Here is a 20910-nt window from a genome sequence, read left to right on the forward strand (position 1 = left end):
GGCAATGGTGATGCATTCCACATGCTATGTGGACACTGCCTGCTTCATTTTCACCTTTATTCAGGATATAATTCTTGCCCCCCCTCCTGTTAAAGGGGAATGTGGTGGCAGTGTGATCTTTAGCACTTTCACTATCGATTACAATGTACGCCACAGTTCTTGTTTACCGAGCACATGGTCACTGTTTGCACTGCAAGGCAGAACCAGTCAGACAAAGCAGGTGGGGGAAGCTGGGAGACCAGGAAGTTCTGAGGTTCACACTGTTGCAACTTCAGCACTTAGCAAAAGCCTTTTATACAATTTGAAATGCTTACATTTTACTGAATTGCATAAAATGTGCACAAAAAAATGCATAACAGTCTCAAAATCAATTTTTCCAGCTTTCCCCAAAATTAAGCAGCAAAAGGGACACACATTTGTCAACCCTCTCTGTAAATGCTGCATAGTTACAAAGTATTCTACAGAATGCTGAGAATTTTGTGGTTTGCAGCACCTTATTTGTCACTCTGTCCAGGACGGCAGTATACTCAGGTGACTTGCTCAGAGTCACAAGCATATAGAAGCAGAGGGAATACAACCCTGGACTTCAGGAAGCAGTTTATAACTTCAATGCATTATCCCTCTGTACTCCACCAAAACTTTACACTCCTCACTCAAAACCTGGGTCTTAACCAGCTTTCAAACTGTGAACCTTTAAAAAGATTGCCAATCATGCAAAGTCCCAAAGAACTTAAACCAACCACCACCTAAAATCAGCATTACCCTATTAAGAGGATTTTCTTCAATTCAAAATTACCACGTGCTGCCACAAAGCTCACTTTGGACATTTTAACCCTTCTGTATTTTCTGGAAAAGTTTCAGTTTTGACTGCATAGTGTATTTTTACATGAAATCTTGCAATATATTCTTCAGGTACGATCTCCTGCTCTTAGATCACTGGGCATTAGACGTCCCTCCTTTCCTCTCACAGGGATCAAACCCAAGTCTGAGGATTCACAGCTCGTTTATGGTGTATTGAGTCAGGAATGGTCGATGCTAGAATTGATACTGTAAGAAGGAGTCTGTATATTATTACTAGCCAACATTCATGAAGAGAAATGTTCCTACAGCTGGAAAGAAGAAACATAAACCTGTGAATGTTGCAGTACCAGTGTAAGCTTGGTGATGGGGGGGGGGGGGGGTTGAAAGGGGTAGATGACACACTATAGGACAGAAGGCCCAGACAAAAGAAAACATTTCCATATGCCCAACCCACAGACCAATGTGAGACAGAACATTAAAACATGCTGCTTGTAGCAATGTATACAGATTTTACATCATCTTCCTGTGGTACTAGACAGAGGTATTTTAGTTTCTGATCATAGTGGCTCCCAAGGAGGCTTCTGGGGAAACTAGAGCAGATAAGGGACCACCCAGTCTGCCAGTTACCTTCTTCCAATATAGTCTGTGCCAGGATTTTGCTCCCAACTTCCAAACACTGTACTCAGGTGAGACAGATGCCTCCTGGCAGAGATTTCCTACTAATTACTGCAGTCCAAAATTCAGAAAATTGGTACGACCTTTGTGATGCAAAAAGCCTTAATGCAGCTTAAACACCCCCACCCTGCAAATCTCTTATAAGACAAGCAGAGTAAATTTAAAAGTACAACTTGTCACTGAAGATGTACAGAATGGGCTGCTAAAACCCAAATATTCTGGCCCACAGCAGTCAGAAAAATATTACTTCTGGGGAGGGAATGACATCTTAAATCAACATCTTGAACTGCACATCACCTACCAATTCATGTTTCAAGCACCACCTTTACCAATATATCTGAATCTGCAGTGCACCATTTTCTTGGCCAAACTAATGCTGCAACCCGACTACCTACAAACCTAAATAAAGGGGGTCTTCATTTAGGTTTGTAGGTAGTCAGTCACGGCATTAACCACAACAAATTAGGAACACAGAAAAAACAAAGCAACATTACAAAATGACATGACCCAAGGAGCCAAAGACAGAATAATGCGGGTCATTACTAAAAAAAGGATTAGGAATATAGATTTCAGTCAGTCTGAAGAAGCAAGTTATAATGCAGCGTTAAGGGGCTGGCCTGGTAAACCAGATAGTTACAAGTGCACTACCAGTAACAGAAAAAAAAGGTTCAAGTAGCAAAACTTGTGTGGAAATGTCAGTAAGCACTACAAAAGCTGGCACAATTCTAAGACGCTCTTTTCTTGGGTAAATGTTTTACAAAGGCCAAAATAAAACTACAACTGGCAGTACCAGGGAGAACAACTGTATTGCAGAAGTGATCACTGGACTTGCCAAGCTGCTGAGTGAAACTGAAATATGAACAGTCTGTATGTTGCCTCGGACGTTCAGAAGCTAAAGAAACCCATTTTCAAGACTTGCAACAATGTTTTTAACATCTTTAACAGATCCAGAGCCACTCTCAAAACACTGCATCTAAATATCAGCAAACATTATATGGGGAATGTTTTAACAAGCCTAAGATTTTACATAGTGTGTGTACAGAGAATATTTTAATTCCAGATCTGAATCAAAATGACATTTAACTTTGCAAATTTATAAACTTGTGAAGTGATCTTTCCAGAATGGTCCAGCAGGAAGAGAGGACATGAAACGCATATAGAAACACCGTACACAAGGTTTCATTCTGGACAAGTAGTATTACTAACTTATACCTAAAAAAGGAGTTACGTAATCTCACGTTGGTAAAATACTCGTTTCTCGAGAGGTTCTCACACAAATCCTCAAAACAGCACAGCTCCCGTGATCCGCAATTTATCATGAACAGAGCAAGTTACAAAAAACATAGAAAGTTACTCTAGACAATGGGCTGTACAACACAGATGGTCAACAAGTTTCTCTTACAATAATGAATTTGAACTGCACATTTATGGAAGAAAGTTATGTGCAAGACAAGCACAATACATCAGAGTGAAGTACATCAGATTGCGAGTGGCACATTTGGGTACCTTGATGTGGTGTGTAAGCCAATAATATTGTAAAAGCTGCATGGCCTATACACATAGATGACACTATCACACTGTTTCTCATTAAAAACATGTTTTCCTGTTCAACTCCAGGTCTGTCCATTGAATGCAGACTTTCTGGGCATGCACAGCAAATCTTACTAGCTTAGCATTTTGCTCTGTCACACACCATGCCGCTCATGAGAAGTTAGCCTACCATTACTGCATTGTTAAACATCAGTCTACCTTAAAAAACTTGCATCTGTGGTGGTCTTATGCAGGTGTCTAGAATTTTAACACCATTTGCTTGCATATCCCCACTCAGTCATAATATGCATTTTTGTTTTACTACCAAAATGTAAAATTTTGGTTTCTTCATGATCTGCAGACCCTAGATTAACAAGCCTTATACATATGGAAACAATGTTTAAGACATCTCTGCATTTAATCACTACTTCTCTAGACTTCCAACAGGAACCATCAATTTCTTACTTACTCAACCAAGTGTAAAATCTGACTAAACATACTGCATCAGCTTGCAGATACCACCTTGATTCCTGATTTTCAATGTACACATCTGTCTCAATATTAGAATTGTGAGGTTTACATATTTACCACACAACTGCCAAGTTTCTAACACCTACAGTTTACACAGGCCCTCCCAACATTCCAGTACCAGACAAGTTTTTATTATTGCTGATGTGGAAAAAGTATTCCATTTTTCATAACATTTTATTAACACTTCAGTAAGTTAATCCATTTCCATCCATCAGTAATAATTTTTATTATGCACGTGTACCATATTGCATCATTATACACAGAGGACACCCTGCTTCCTAATGCACAATTTTCATGAAATTACTACAATAATGTTATTAAAACTGTACTCTTCAACATAGTTCTTTTTCTGCATTTGCCTTACCCAAAGGCTTTCTCCATCACCTCTCCCAAACACCTCCCAAAAACAGATTTGTTTATTTCAGGGAGCAATGTATTAGGGTAAATCAAACACACTAAAAGGAAAGTATTCACAGCTATACACTAGGTTAAATGACAACCAGAGCTTTAATAAACCTAAATGTGCAACCCAACTGTGTAATCTTGGGTGAATTTCCAATTTCCCCATCAGTTAGTTGAGGTTTTGCTTTGCATGGATGGGGAGCCAGTAAATAAGATTAGGGATGGACTCTTCCATGGAAGACTACTTTGGAAAGGACAACAATAAACTAAACCAACTTTAAAGCTACTCAAGTTCACAAAAATACAATGAAAAAATGCATTAAGACAAATGACTTCTCCTTCAACCATTTTTACCAATGCAGATCCTATGCCTAAAAAAATTCCAAGAAGCATGACCATTCACAAAATGGGGATGTATTACATCAGATACTTGGCCTAATAAGGGCAGAACACTGAAGTCACTTCTGGGTCTAGTGGGCATACCTTTAATAAATGTACTGGGCATTGATGACGTTAAGCACTGTTCTATGGTATAGCCTTGCCTTCCTCCACGTGTACATAACTAGTGTATTTTCTCCATTAAGTCTAAGGCCATAGTCGGAAAGTGCTGATTATTCATCTCCTCAAAAGGACACAACGGTATGTACAATGGTATGTAGATGGGAATCAGTCACGGCACCAAGTCTGAACTCATCCACAAGGTTGGTCAATTGCAAACCTTGCAACATCTGCTTTATCAAAAACAAAAGCACACTGCCAACAGAAGGGGATCCAGCACAGAGCCCAAAGGGCTCCAGTAGTAAACACTACTACATAATGTGCAATAATCATCAAGATCCAAAGCCCAGTTTAGAAGCCATCAAATGAGGTAGGTGAGGGAGGTGGGGTAGGTGTAACCAGTCAGGAGAAGAAGGTAACCTCACACAACACAATTCCAGTATCACGTAGTCCCACCACATCAGTGAACCAAACAAATAAATACACAAAACATACTCGGAGGCTCTAAATAAAAATCTACCTAAGCAACAGAGACCTCCAAAGCAGACATCCAAGCAAACGCTACCTCAAAACAAAACACGCACAACACATAGCCCACAAAGTCAGTGTGCCAAGCAGCCACAGCCCTTAAGGCTGAATAACACACCTGATACTCTTGTAATAGGTGACTCTATTGTCAGACACACTGACGTCCCGCTCACCAGGTTGAATAAAGAGAAGGTCACGGTGAGCTGCCTGTCAGGTGCTAGGATCCGCCACATAACGCAAGCACTCAGGTCACTCCAAAGCAAATACAAATATGACTCAGTCATTGTACATGCTGGTGTGAATGACCCGAGACGTACCTCCCTGGACTACATGAAAAGACAGAGGAGCTCTCTGATAAAGTAGCCCAGGCTGGTATGACCCTGACCTTGAGCAGAATCTTACCCTCACCTAGAATGATGCCACAGTACAAAGACAAAATGATTGATTTTAACAATTGGCTAAACTTTTGGTGTCATTCAAAGGGGATCCAGTTTCTGTCAGCCTGGGATGACATGCTCGACAAGCCACGTTGCTTCGCTAGGGATGGCTTGGCACCTGTCACCACTGGGCTTTCGGATACTGGCAAAGGCTCTTGCCACCCCCATAGTGCCTTTTTTAGGCAAGGCTCAAAAGTCAAACCCACCCCTATAGACAGCACAAGGAACAAGAAACTAAGGGCAATGCTGCTCAACGCCAGAAGTCTTAACCTCAAGATGCATGCACTCAAAGCTCTCCTCAGTATGGAGGACATAGATATCTGTGTAGTGACAGAAACCTGGTTCAAGGCTCCAGAGAGCACCCCAGCACTACCAGGCTATACCTCATATCATGCTTTTCGGCCCCAAAACCCGGACCGAACCACAAAAGTAGGGGGAGTTTCCATATTTATCAAGGATATCCACACCTCCAGGTTAGTGGCATTGCACGAAGTATCGGAGACCATCCATGTGCAACTAACAGTGGGCAAGACTGATTTTCAGTTTATAGCATCCTACAGACCACCCTCTCAAAGCCAGGAATCCCACTCTGCTTTCCTGAAAACATTGGAGAACATGAAGATCTCTCCGAACACCATTATATTGGGTGACTTCAACTACCCAAACATTAACTGGGAGCACTACTCAAGCCCCAGCACCTTGGCCCAAAGGTTCCTGGAAATTATAAACTCAAATGGTATGGAACAACTAGTCACCACTCCCACAAGAGGGGACAGCATACTAGTCCTGATCATTACCAACATGGGGACTCTATGCTCCACACCAGAAGTATATCCCTCATTGGTAAGATCAGACCATAAATTAATTTCAATGGATGTCCACATCCCGACCCCACCCCCAGCCCAGAAAACCACAGTGAAAAACTTCTCGAAAGCGAACTTCTCACTTCTCAAAACCGAAGTAGAATCCTTCAAGGCACCAGGGCTAGTGGAAACTACGGCCCAAACTGCAGAATCCTATATAAATGCATTCTATAGACATCTCCAGGAATGCATGGATCATGCTATCCCAAACAAAACCAAGACCCAATCATCCAAAGGCAGGCATCCAGTCTGGCGGACCCCTACCATAAAACTGTACAACAGAAGGAGGAAGCTACTACATGATAGAGCAAAATCCCTAATAGGGAAGGCATCTCTGATCAGTACTAGCAAAAAATTACGATCCCTCAAAAAATCCTCCAAGGCCAGCTTCGAGAGAAAAATTGCACAGGACACCAAAGACAATTATAAGGCTTTTTTCAGTTATGTTAGGAACTGGGATGCAACTCCCAGACTTGTTCGGAGTTGATTCTAAACGACAAAAAATACACTGAACCCACAGACATCGCCAATATCCTGGCAGACAGGTTCAGTGCAAACTTCTCCACCCCCTCGCCCCCAAAAGAGCAAGTATCTATCCCAGCTGAGGGCTGCCTCCCAAACATCTCTGATGCTCAGGTGAAGGCTGCCCTCTCCAAAGCAAAAAACACTGCTTCCATGGGACCAGATGGCATCCCAGGTTGCGTCCTACATGAACTCCAAGAGGAACTAATCCCTCAAATAAAGCAGCTATACAATCTCAGCCTCACTGCAGGATATGTGCCCACAGAATGGCGTACAGCAACAGTGGTCTCACTCCACAAAGGTGGAGTCTCTACGGACCATGGAAACTATCACCCCATAAGCCTGACTAGCTTAGTCTGCAAGGCTATGGAGAGGATCATCATGGAGCTCATAAACAAAGACATTGGGGACCTACAGACACTAGATCCTACCCAGTTTGGCTTTGTCAAGGGCAGATCCTGCCTTTTGAACCTGGTTGACTTCTTTGAAACAGTCACCAAAGCCATAGATGAAGGGAAGGTAGTCCACACAGCCTATCTGGACCTTGCAAAGGCATTTGACACAATACCCCACTCGGGCATCATAGATAATCTATCCAGCTTAAATATAAACCCCTGTGTCACAAGATGGGTAGCAAACTGGCTCAAAGACAGAACCCACAAGAGTGAGCTGCTGGAGCCATGTCAGACTCGAAACCGGTCACAAGTTGCGTCCCACAGGGTTCTGTCCTGGGACCACTCTTGTTTGGTATATATTTTTCTGAGGTACAGGCAAACGTGGGAGGACTATGGCTCACCAAGTTCGCAGACGACTGCAAACTGGGCGCCATAATCGACTCTCCAGCTGACACAAACATCCTTCAAAAAGGTCTCAGAGACAGATAACTGGTGCCAGCACCATGGTTTAAAGTTAAATGCCAAAAAATGTATAGTCATACCCTTTGGCAAAAACAATGTGCCCACAAATTACCACATAGGCGGAAATCCATTAAGTACAGAGAAAGTTATTAGGGACCTGGGGACCCAAGTTGATAGCAATCTCTCCTTTGAAAACCACATTGCCAAAGTGGTTAGAAAGACCTTCTACATAGCCCACCTCATCATGAAGGGTTTCACATCTAGATCGAGAGGTAATCGTGCCCCTTTATTCATCCCTCATCAGGCCCATCATAGAATACAATGCCCCTTTTGGGATGTACCTTACCAGACACCTGCAGCAATTAGAAAGACCCCAAAAGTATCTCACCAAGAGGATCAAGGGTCTCAAACAGATGCCATATGCTGCTCAGTTAAAAAAAAACTCTAGCTCTACTCAGTTGCATACCGCCTACTTCGAGGCGATCTATGCCTGACATACAAAGCTATGTCAAATCCAGAATTAATGGACATGCTCCACCTCAGTAAATCTAAATCCCTTAGAGCCACACGCTCGTGGGACTTGAACCTCAGCACAGAAATAAATAGAACTTGCTGGAGGGACAGGTTCATAACCCAGAGGTTCCCTTCACTCTGGAATAGAATTCCAGTTCATGTGAGGCAGAGCACCTCACTCTTCAAGAAGAATCTCGATAGGTGGATGGGGGATCGTAGGTTTGTCCCAGGGATTACTCCCGTGTCACTATTAGACAGAGGCACAGTAAACTAAACCTTAAAAAGGGCACAGTATACTCAAATCAAGGGGTGGCGTAAGCCATACAGAGACGGGCTAGGCTTATAATTGCCCCAGGGCAGATAGCCCAGTATGAACCTATGAACTAACCTCACTATATTTTACTTATCAAAAAAATACACTTTATCACCGCTTAGCCAGGGTTAAACTATTCCCGGTGCCATAAAGTCTGCTCTTCAAATGTTCCCTTAGAACTAGCCAGTTTTTTTTTAGTTTTAGTACTCCAACCTCTTTCTTTGAGCTCAGAACTCATAAGCACTAAATAAGCTAAAAATTACTACAGCACTCAACTTTCCTCACTTAGAGAGGAAAACTTTAGTACTTAATACCGATCCAAGCATGTCTAAGGGTCATCTCACAGCGTTTTCTCTAGTCTAGATGATGAATCTAGGCATCTTGGTGCAATGCAGCAATTGCCTCATGTACACAGACAACCATCTCCTCCTACCACCCAACACAACCTATGAGAGATGCACTTAAGACTGGAATAGACAGTCAAGAGGAGACGGTAAACACTTGCACCGCACTCGCATAGTCCCTCAAAACCTACACCACCAAAAAACAGACATAGCAACACAACATGCACCTACATTCGTGGAGGTGCTCAAAAATCTGCTCAAGCAACAGAGACCTCCAAAGCAGAAATGCAAGCAACCTCCACCCCCCAACACAACCCACAATGTGCCTCTTAACCATAGTCCATAAGGCATAAAAACGTACCTAACTCTAGTCATGTTATAGTCAGGCACATGTTCCACTCACCAGGCTAAACAAGGAGAAAAAGTTACTGTCTGCTTCCTGTTGGGTGCCAGGATCCTCCACATAACTCATGCACTCAGGTCATTCCACAACAAGTACAACTATGGCTCTGTCATTGTCCATGTTGGTGTGAATGACCCGAGATGTACCTCCCTGGTCTACATTAAGAGACATGGAGGAGACGTCTGATCTTGTAGCCCAGACAGACAGGACCCTAGCCCTGAGTAGTATCCTGCCATCACCCAGAAAGATACCATAGTAAAAAGGACAAAATGACTGACTTCAACAATTGGCTAAGCTTCTGGTGTCATTCTAAGGGGATCCAGTACCTGTGCTTGGAATGACCTGCTCGACAGACCATGATGCTTTGCCAGAGATGACCTGCACCTGTCACCCTTGATAGCAGCTAATGCTCTTACCACCCCTACAGTGCCTTTTTTAGGCAAGGTTCAAATGACAAATTCACCACCTTAACAGGTACGGGCAAGCAAAATCTGAGGGTAATGTTACTCAATACTAGAAGTTTAAACCTCAAAGTGCATTCACTCGAGGCACTCCTTAAAATAGGGAACAGACATCTGTGCAGTGACACAGACCTGGTTCAAGGCTCCAGAGTGTACCCCTTGCATTATCACGCTATAATTCATACCACACCTTTGGCCACCTAACCTGGACCGAAACACTAAAGGTGGAGGAGTGTCCATATTCATCAAGGATATCCACCTCCAGGCTAGATGCTCAGCATTATGCAAAGATTATCCAAGTGCAACTAACTCTGGGCAAGACTGCAATCCAAATTGTAACTTGCTACAGATCCCCCACCATGCCCCAGGATTCCTACTCCTCATTTCCTGATGCACTGGAAAATATTATGGTACAATCCAACACCCTAACAATGGGAGATTTCAACTACCCCACCATTAACTGGGAAAACTACTCGTGTACCAAACTCTTTTGCTGACCGTTTTCTGGAATTCATAAATTCTAATGCCTTGGATCAACTTTATCCACACCCCCACCAGTGACAGCAATATGTTAGACCTTGTCATTACCAATATGGGCGACCAATGTTCCATACCAGAGGTCAAATTCCTCGGTCAGATCCGACCACAAGCTAATCACCCTAGACATCCACATCCCACCCTCCATTAGGGAAACCACCATAGAAAATTTCTCCAAAGCCAACGTCACACAAAGATAAGTGGCAAACTTCACAACACCCATGCAGACAGACAATAGAGGTACAACTGCTGAATCTTACACAAATGCACTTTATAAGCACTTACGAGTGCATGGATCGTGCCATCCCCAACTGAACCAAGAGGATATCCTCCAAAAAAAAGGAAGCCAATCTGGTGGTCCCCTGCCAAAAACAAAGGAAGCCAATCTGGTGGTTCCCAAACTCTACAACAGAAGAGACCATTGCAAAAAAGTAAAATCCCATGATTGGAGGAACTCCCTGGTCAGCCTCAGTAAGAAGCAGAGAGATCCCTCAAAATCCTCCAATGAAAACAAAATGGCCAGTGATTCCAAAGACAACCACAAAGCATTCTATAGCTATGTCAAGAATCTCAATGGCAACACTCAGATCTGCTCCGAGTTACAGCACAATTGGCACTAAATATACAGAACCAACTGATATTGCCAACATTCTGGCAGACAGGTGGGGTGCGAGGGCGGTAAAGTTAGCACTGAACCTAAGCACCATGTTCAATCATAGCCTCACCTCAGGCTTTGCGCCCATTGAATGGCACACATTGACTGTTATCCCACTACACAAAGGGAGAGCCACCACAGACCCAGGGAACTACCGCCCCATTAGCCTGGTCTGCAAGGCCATGGAATGCATCATGGAAATTATAAACAAAGACAATGGTAATCTCCAAACTCTGGACCCAACCCAGTTTGGGTTTGTAAAAGGCAGATCATGTCTCCTAAATCTGACAGAAGTCTTTGAAGCAATCACCAAAGCTGGTGGTTCACACAGCCTATCTAGATCTTGCCAAGGCTTTATACCATCCCTCACTCTGGATTTATAGATAACTCACTAAACTAGGTATAAAATCTCACAAGATGGGTTGTCAATTGGCTCACTGACATAACCCACACTGTGAAAGTAGAATACTCCAAATCCTACCTCAAACCAGTGACAAGTGGAGAACCACAGGGTTCAGTCCTGGGTCCTCTTCCCATTTCGTATCTACATTTCTGAAGTAGAGGCCAACACAGAAGGTCTTTGGTTAATGAAGTTTGCAGATGACTGAAAACTTGGAGCCATAATCGAAACTCTTAACGATGTGGACATCCTACAAAACGGCCTCACTGAGACAGGATGTCTGGTGTCAAAGCCATGGCCTCAAGCTCAAAGTCAAAAACGTGCATGGTCATCCCCTTTAAAACTCTGTACCCATGAGCTACCACATAGGTGGTAGTCTACTTAACACCGAAAGTGTAAGAGACTTTGGAATGCAGATGAACAGTAGTCTCTCCTTTGATAAATCACACCACCACAGTAGTCAGGAAACCCATCTATATGGCACACATCACAAAAGGTTTCTCATCCAGGAGAAAAAAATTGTTCCCCTCTGCTAGTCACTCATTATAGGAGTACAAACGCCCCTTTTGGTATATACTTTAAGACACTTACAACTGGAAATGCCGCAGAAATACCTCACAAAGAGGATTACCGGTCTCAAAACAGATGCCCTATGCAGAATCTCAAAAAACTCCAACTTTACTCAGTCACATATTGCCTACTCAGAGGCAATCTCTGCCTAGCATACAAAGCTATGTCAAACCCAGAGCTGTTGGACATGCTCCACTTAAAGAAATCCCAATCCCTCAGTTACATGCTCTAGGGACCTAATCCTTGTCACCACAATAAACAGAACACGGTGGGGAGAGAGATTTCATGTCCCAGAGACTTTCCATACTCTGGAACAGACTACCCATCTATATCAAAGCTCCTCATTAACACTCCAAGAAAAATCATGATGATTGGATGGGAAATCACCCTACGGATCAATTCACCCCACGGATCACCTCTATGGCTCTGATCGACAGGGGCACAGGAAAATAATTTTCTTGGGTGGCGAGAGCCAGGGTACCTTTTTGGCTAGGCTTATATAGGCCCTAGGGCCAATAGCCTAGTACCTACCTATGAACCTAAGATCTAAAGCATAGGTCTGGAGCTTATCAACCGCTCCATACAGAAAGCCTACACCCCTCAACTATGGAAAGTCACATTATTCCCCTTCATAAAAGGTGGCAACTCCTAGGACTTACCCCATTGTCATTTTGTCTCCCTCATCTAAAATACTTCTCTCAAGTCATGCATTTCCTGAACAGAAATCTTCTCTCCAACACACATGGTTTTGGTCTACACCACAGTACAACTACTGCTCTTCTCTCTTGTCAATCTAGTTAACCAACACAGAAATGACAATTTTGTATCCACTGTATTCCTGGAGCTCTCTGGGGCATTCGATATGGTGTCACACTCCATACTATTAGATACTCTAACCTCCCCATCCTTCCCAGTCCACTATTGCCAGATTCAAAAACTGGCCGTACACCTTGCCATTCGATTGCTGTCCATCACTTCTTGCAGCTACCCATAGGTGTACCATAAGGCTCAATACTGGGACCTCTTCTCTTTTCCATCTTCACCAACAATCTGCATACTTCTCTACCCAGCATGCCACAGTTGTGCAGTACATAGATGATTTGACCCTATCTACTCAGTCCCATCTCTTACCACTCTGCAACAACTCACCCAAGAATCCTTTTCCTGCATGGAAAGTTGGATTACAAATATCCAACTTGCCATAAATCCCAACCAAATTACTCATATTCACCCCCAACAAATCTAAAACCTCTCCTCTCTCATTTTTCTACCACTTCCAGAAATAGAACAGTCATTGCTCCTTCTCCCATACTAAACTCCTTGGTGTAGAAATAGACCATCTTCACTTTGATGTCCATATCTCTCAAACCATCAAAAAAGGTACATAAAAAAAAAATGGGAACTCTATACAGACACAAACGTCCTATCAGATCAGGCATGGACCACCCTAGCCCAAACACACCTATGGTCCACTTTAATCTATGCAGGACCAATCCTGACCCACATCAGGAGACTGGCCTTGACAAACTTGCCGTGTTACAATAAAATTGCCAAGTTTGCTAGTAACTCCACCTTCAGAACCCTCCACTGTCTAGCTCTAAAGGAGCTTCAGTGGCTATCCACAGTTACTAAGTTACCACCAACTAGTTACTGCAAGCAAAGAAATCATGACAAAACCCCAGCACCAAGTCAACCACCGACTCACTACATAGCAAACTCTTCTCTGCTCTTCCAACAAATCCATCCTATCAATATCTAGGGCTAACACTGCAAGGAAAGCACTTTTCCTCACACTATAGCTAAAAACTGGAATAGCCTCCCCAATTCTGTGACTTCAGCATCAAATAGTTTACAAAAACTCACTAAAGGCACAGCTTATGAATTCCTGGCTATGTTCATGTGTTACATAAGATTCCTGGCTATGTTCATGTGTTACATAATCTCTCTATTCTTCCCACCTTACCCTCCTACTTTTTCCCTCTACTGTAACCACGGTCTTAGTTACAGAGTAATGATTTTTAATGAATAAAGGGGTGCTCACAACACAAACTACGTTATGTAAAACCTCTGTACTATTTTATAGAGGTGCTATTTTTTCTGATGTTTCTATTATCAGTTTTCTGTATTTGTAAATGTATCTTTTATTGTTTAATGTAGAGCTTTTCTCCCCAGGCCTCCACTGAAAATGGACCTCAGCTAGTCAGACTTTCCTGGTCAACAAATGTAAAATAAATAAAATAGCTATTCCCTGCTTACTTACTAAAGCAAGGCAAAATGAATAAGTGAGTGATCCTTTTAAGTCAGGTTACAAAAACAGACTGCCAAGACTTCATTCTCCTACAGTATTAAAACGTCACTTTTGTGCTCGATTAAAGAATGACATCACATGCATCTGATCATCTGACTTCTGGTTCCCATACTAGCCCCCCCTTTACTAGAAACTGAACCAAACCTCGCACGCACTAGCAAAGCTCTGTCTGCATGTGTGGCAAGATGTGATGCAGCTTCTGGAGTCATAAAACAACTACGTAGCAACTAGTTCACCCCCCCCCCCCACCCACCCACCCAGGACAATACAGAAAGTTTCCTAGTACAGACCGTCTCTGGCTGCATTGAGACCTGCGAGATACAATCACTATGGCCTAAAACCAAGTCATTTAAAGATATTTTTCTAAAAGTTAACTGGGGCCGAGCTTAACCTTTTCATTACCAGTGTCCTTTGTTACAATATTACATTTCAAACAGTTATAATACAGTCTGACATACAGGTGTGTTTCTCTGTCCATCAGGACCCACTATTAATTTTTTTTCAAAGCAAGCAGGTTTACAAACCAGATTGATATACAAATGACTCTAGCTAGCTATGCTGGCATACACATCCACTGTCCTACTTCTCCTGGCATAAGGCAATACCTCATATCATCACAGTATCATTTGGAGTCATTTGATTGCTAGGATGGAATACTTGACATTTGCCTAAAGTGGCACTATGGGTCAGGAAAAGTCTTGACCTATGCAGATGCATTGGAACCCACAGAATGAGGCTAGTTAATAACCCAATTATTAAAATTGGACAAACTGCAGCATCATTGTAGAAAGCAAGATACATCTTCGCCACCTGGTACACATGGACAGAGAGCCTAATACCAGTCTCTGCATATGACAAAACAACTGCAATATTGATGAACAACTACACATTTTACTGTGGTCATCTCATTATGCTAACCAGGTACAGTACCCTCATTTCTTGGATCACAGAGACAGGAACCAAAGTGATCACCTTTCAGTCAACTACCAGAAGCTGCAGAACAAACAAGTATGGGGAGCTGGAGATTAAACACTTGTGCTTCATGTGACCTCCGTGCTTATTTGCAGGAAGTGGAAACATCAAGCAGGCTTAGTTAACCTTATGCTAATGAAGCACAACCTTATTCTAATGAAGCACAACCTGGCAAGATGCAGGGAGATGACTGTTATGTCAAGGTGTTCATGTACAATGCTTTAGGACCAGAGGCATACTCAGAACTACATTGAGTCAACCAACCTTGAAAGAAAAAGGCAGCAAATTCTATCATCTAGTTACTGTTTTTTTATGCAGAGAAATGACACTGCTATCTACAGTATGGTTACACTTGTGTTACTCTGCTCAGCTGTTAAAAGGTAAGCCAAAAGAGCAGTGCATCTAGGCTAGGCACAGCAGAGTAGGAAGTATGCGAGAGCCTTTAGGAATCATTCCAAATTTTGAAGACTTAAATTTAGAATTTTTACGACGTGACAAGGTACACTTGACAGATCAATACTGGTTATCTATAATGACAAAACTGCAAGGATTAGACTCATAAGAGAGAATGAATGAATATTAGTCTGGGACTATCTGAAAAGCAGAGAGCATTGGTGGTTCAGTAGTAGAATTCTTGCCTACCATGCAGGAGGCCTGGGTTCGATTCCTGGCCAATACAGTACAAGTAGATTTACCTCTAGACCTTACTCTGCTAACAATCTGCAAAGTTCAGGTACTCTCACAAAATGTTAGGTAGTAGGCTTAGGGGGAGGGCAAAAGCTTTGGACAATCTTGATCTGGCTAAATTCCCCATCACAGAAACTGGATGCTGAAAGCTAGAATATGGAAGCATACCTTTAAATGTCATAACCAGGTTTCAAAACTTAGTCTAAAATCATGGCATAGCATTTTTTTTTACACCATTGATGCATCTTTGAGGCACTGTGGTCTCTTATCAGAACTAGGCATAATTGCTCATGCCTATGCTACACGTAAGAGTCTCTCTCTAGTGTACTCCAAGTTTCTTGCTAAGACTTGCTGTGCTGCTACTGTAAAATCACTTTTGAGCTGCACTGTTACTTATCCTGAGATGTACACAGCTTGGCAAGTGTCAGCTATAAAATATCTGTGACAAAATCTTCTGCGACTTTCATCTGCCTGCAAAGAAAACTCCGCTTTCTGGCAAACACTTATTTAAGGGATTTACAAGGATGATACACAGTTAACTGCACTAATTCAACTGATGACATTCCATGAGAAGATTCTTACAATGATGCAAAAGAATCCAAGTAATCCTTTCAGGTAAGGCAGTTCCTAAGTTTTAAAAGCACAGCAGAACAAAATGCATCCAGAGTAGGTGAAAAAAAATAAGGAATAAAACACTAAGAGAAGGAAGTCCCCCCCTTTAAAAAGTGTATGGTGTCCTTATAAAACAGGTGGAACCTAAAATTAAAGTTCTGAGCTCTGTTAGTCGCATTTAAATATTTGTATTAAATTAAGCCGAATATGGATGTTAGCTTAAGTGATATTAAACTGAAAAGGCACAAAACTAAGCTGCCAACAATAAATTTGTGGTAGTGACCATGTCAGTAAAAATGCACATCTTTTCGTAAGGGAATCCAGTTCCCATTTTCTAAAATATCAGGTACAAAGAGAGAAACAAAAAGGAAGGAACAGTTTTAAAATGAAAGGAGAGAAACTCTTATTCTAGGTAAAGTGGTAACAGCAGACCTGAAGAGATGGTAAAACCAGACTGAGTGTGACTGGTACCCGAATGTCTACAATACAACAGAAGCAGAAGACATTTAAGAGTTGGGGGAACATTTTGGACAAAAGGAATACAAGACAAAGCTCAGAATCCAGCAGACTGGCCAAACAACTGAACCGCAGTACACTCAAGTTTTGTTGGGTGGTGCACAAACTACTAGACTGACCCAATTATCTTTAATTTTCAGACTTTTTCATGTTAAAGACATGAAAAGCTGGTGCCAATGTGCACTACACCAGCTTAAAATCCCAGTAGAGCTTAAAAAACTGGCAGAGGTGCACTTCCATCAGTTCGTACTGTGGTGGTTCCAAGACGTTTGGAGATGCCAGACAAGCACGTTAAGCCAAAAAAAAAGTACAAAATATTTTAGGAAAAACAATGAACATGCATTGTAAGGTAATGCAAATTCTCCCAATTCTGTTTAATATCACTCCAAGTAATCTAGAAATAAAGGTATTTAAATGTAAGGCTACTATTACATCTCCATCTAATTCATGCCGCTCAACCTTATAAAATGAGAAAAATTGACAAAACCAAAACTAATGGAGGAGGACAAAATCCATCACCGATTGTGGGACTTTATTACTCCTAATAGTAGGTTGCGAGAATAGCAACCTTTGCATTAGCATGCATTCATTGAGGGCTATGAAGTCTGGAAAAGAAATTATAATGCACAGAGCAAAATTTGGGGGTGGAAATCTAACAGTCGAGAGAAATGAGGCTACCAGGTAAGTTTATCTATCCATCCACTCACCCACCCTGCACAGCGATGTCAGAAATCCAGTAAACTGGAGGTGGAATAGAACCTAAACCTTCTGGTCTTCCAGCAAAGGAAAATGTGCTACCAACTGAACCAATGATGTGGCATTTGCCTGCTTAGGAAACTGTATGTAAGCCAAGAAGCAACAGAATTAAACATAGAACTAAAGGGTGGAACATTGGGAACAGATTGCAAGACTGCACATTGTTAACTAGTTACTCAATTTTTGCATAAAATATATAATCCAAAATGGCTTGGCTACAGACAAGTGTCAGAATCGAGAGTGTAGGGAGAAAATTAGCCTCAGATATGCAATGCATGCTCATGCCACTGAAACAAAATTAAAGTGAAGCAGACCACAAGAAGCTTTTGCAATTGTCACCTTATTAGCTGCTTAGTCATAAAAGATCTAAAATGACCATCCGCCTACCCTTGTTAATTATTCATAATTAAATGGGAAATAGTGGTAGGCGAGAGTTTTATTTTCTTTGCTCGGAGTTCTTATGGATAGTGACAGCAGTCATTAAATCAAAAACAGACTTGGGGAGTAAATTTATGGCAAATTTGGTCAACCTAGCAGGATCAATACATCACACTGCCCACAAAAGGTACACTAAGACAAGCTCTGGTTTTCTCAGTAATAACATATGGCCGCAACAGCTGTGCTTTGGAAACTGGGGGGGGGGGGGTATATCAATGTTACTGAACTGTATCACAGAAAGAAATTTGAAAATTCAATAGACAAAGATCAGAGTCAATATTTAAGAAAATAAAGCCATGCCGTTTACTGGAGGGTCCAATAGTTAAACTAAAGCTCAAAATACTTGGCCTCATAAAGCAAAGAAATTCTGTGGACTACAATATGATAGTCGCTAGTTACGAGACCAGACTACTCACTGGAATGTCTGACATTAAACTAAAGCTCAATATTTTGGTCCCAATTAATGAAAAGTGTGGGAGAAGGTAGGGGTGAAGGGCAAAAAGAAGAGGGCAGCAAAGGCCAGGAATAGACAGTAGTATTACTGAAGTATGAATTTACAAACTGTGGACATAGCTCAGTTATGCTGAAGTTCTTGAGGTCACAGAGTCCAACTCAACTAAACAGACAATGCAATGAAGCACGCAGTGTGTATATGTTTTAGGGCGGTCTTAAAGCATTGATCTTTGATAAGATCTTAAATGGAAATACAGTCCCCTAAAGTCGGCAGTAGCTCTTCTGATGTCAAACATACTTTTTTGTGACAAGTGCCAAGGTAAGAGAAGGATTACAGAGCAGGGGGATTCTGACCCTAAGCATCTGTCCGTTATACCACTCGATTCAGGCAATTAAAACATCCCAAAAGGAGGCCACATACAGAGATACTGGTACACAATTCACAGATCATCAATGGCTGCCTATTTCTGTGACTTGTCGTGCAGACTCTCTGCACGACAACTACTCAAGATTTTAAGTTTCATAAAAATGACTATTTCTGCTCACTTTCCAGCAAGTGAATTTTCCCCCTTAATATGGGGAAAACAAAATCTAAAATTAGTTTTGTGTGCCTTGTGATAAACCTATAATCACACAAATATAGCCCTCCCTCAAATACCAGTTGCAGCATCATGTCTGTTTTACATGAACATTTCTGCCACATACTTTAAGATTAAATACAAGACAGACATACTATGGATTCATTTTTTTTTTTATACATTACCTCCAAGTCTCACTGCTCCAGCTTTACTTTGCACTACCTCCAATAATGATTTGCAACTCTTCAGTCTAATCACGGTTCTCTTTGTAAACGTATCCCTTAGAATCTTAGTAGTGTGTTAATATATGCTCTCTCATCCCACCAAAAGACTTTTCCACACTCTCCATTACCTCTGTTAGCTTGCAAACTATTTTGTTAAGATACCATTTGTCAAAAGATACCATACTGTAATAATACATTACAGATAAAGTAAAATTGCTAGTATAAACAAACATTCTGAGCATGACACCACTTCATGGTTGTTAACAGGCTATGATTAAAGTGTGACAAGATCAGGCATGCAGAGGCAAAATAATTCAGAGAAACCTCCACCGCCCCTTTTCACTTAAACATTTATTACACTCGTTCGATCTTCAAGGAACTCGAATTTCAAAATATACTTTTAGCAAAGATAACAACTTGGAGCAATACAGACCAACACGTTTAGGACACTTTTTTAAATCATTACTTTTAAATGTAATGGTCACAGTAAGAACAATTTCTCATTTCTACAGATGACTTCTCTATTCAAACTAAAGAAAACAACACACAAAACTAAGCAAGATTTCACACAGCACATAGCCACAAATACAGCAACCACACTGGTATTAAAAAAAAATCCACACTTGTTTTGGAAGTCAGCATTACAAGCAGCATACCAAGGCTACACTCGAAGTATTGTGACAGAAAGGGAAACAATACATGTCACAACACATCTTGGGTAACTTGTTAACAGGTACTACAAGTAAATCTTGATGAGTGGAAGTTAATGCATTGTAGAACATCATCCTCACCCTCCCGAACAAATAACGTTTCTTGCACTAAAAGCAAAGCCCGGTTTGACGGGAGCTGTCCTTTACCGTCTACTGGGTGGTACACCAAAGCTTTTTGTGGAGCAGATCTATTTTATTTCAATGTATTTTTTTTTTTTTTTTTTTAAATACAAAACGAACAAATGCATGCAACTCTCGAACTGAGACTTAATATGGTCCAAAAGGACCACAGCTCTAAGCTAGTAAAAAAATTTGCAAAGGTGGCAGACAGTGTGAAACCCTTTAGGTCAAAGATTAGGGTTGCCACCTTCTCAAATGCCCAAAGTGGGACATTTTTTGTAGAAATGTCCGATTTTGCAGGACAAAATACCCATGATCAGTATAAAGGACAGAATTTAACTTTTTGGCCAAAATGAAAACTAATTATTGTAGCATGTGGGTTGCTTATGCTAATTCGTGTAACATTTAGACATTTCAGATTCAAAATAGCTGTTTTATGCAATGATTACAGAAAATGCAGAAAATATTTGTCCTAAAATCTCAGGACATTTGCTATTTTTTTTGCAGGACACAACTGCCCAAAAAGGGACTGTCCCTTGCAAAGTGGGACAGGTGGTAACCCTATCAAAGATGCACACGATTAGGTTGGGGTTGCAATTGCAGAGAGTTTGGCGGGGGGGGGGGGGGTACAGTGACAGGAACGGCACAAGTACTTTTATTGTACCCATTGTGGAGTTCGTTAACTAGTAGTTATTT

The 20910-nt window shown here is 41.6% G+C and overlaps 1 protein-coding gene and 1 non-coding gene across 2 annotated transcripts in view; one reads left to right on the top strand and one right to left on the bottom strand.

Moving 5' to 3' along the window:
• The window catches only part of ESRP2 (epithelial splicing regulatory protein 2), a 318023-nt gene that overhangs the window by 295189 nt on the left and 1924 nt on the right, over positions 1-20910 (bottom strand). The window lies entirely within an intron of this gene.
• TRNAG-ACC lies at positions 15729-15799 on the top strand. The gene has a single exon. It is a non-coding gene; the product is annotated as a tRNA-Gly (tRNA).

Source organism: Protopterus annectens, chromosome 8.part1 (genome assembly GCF_019279795.1).
Source record: "Protopterus annectens isolate FY-2018-M chromosome 8.part1, PAN1.0, whole genome shotgun sequence".
Taxonomy (NCBI): Eukaryota; Metazoa; Chordata; order Ceratodontiformes; family Protopteridae; genus Protopterus; species Protopterus annectens.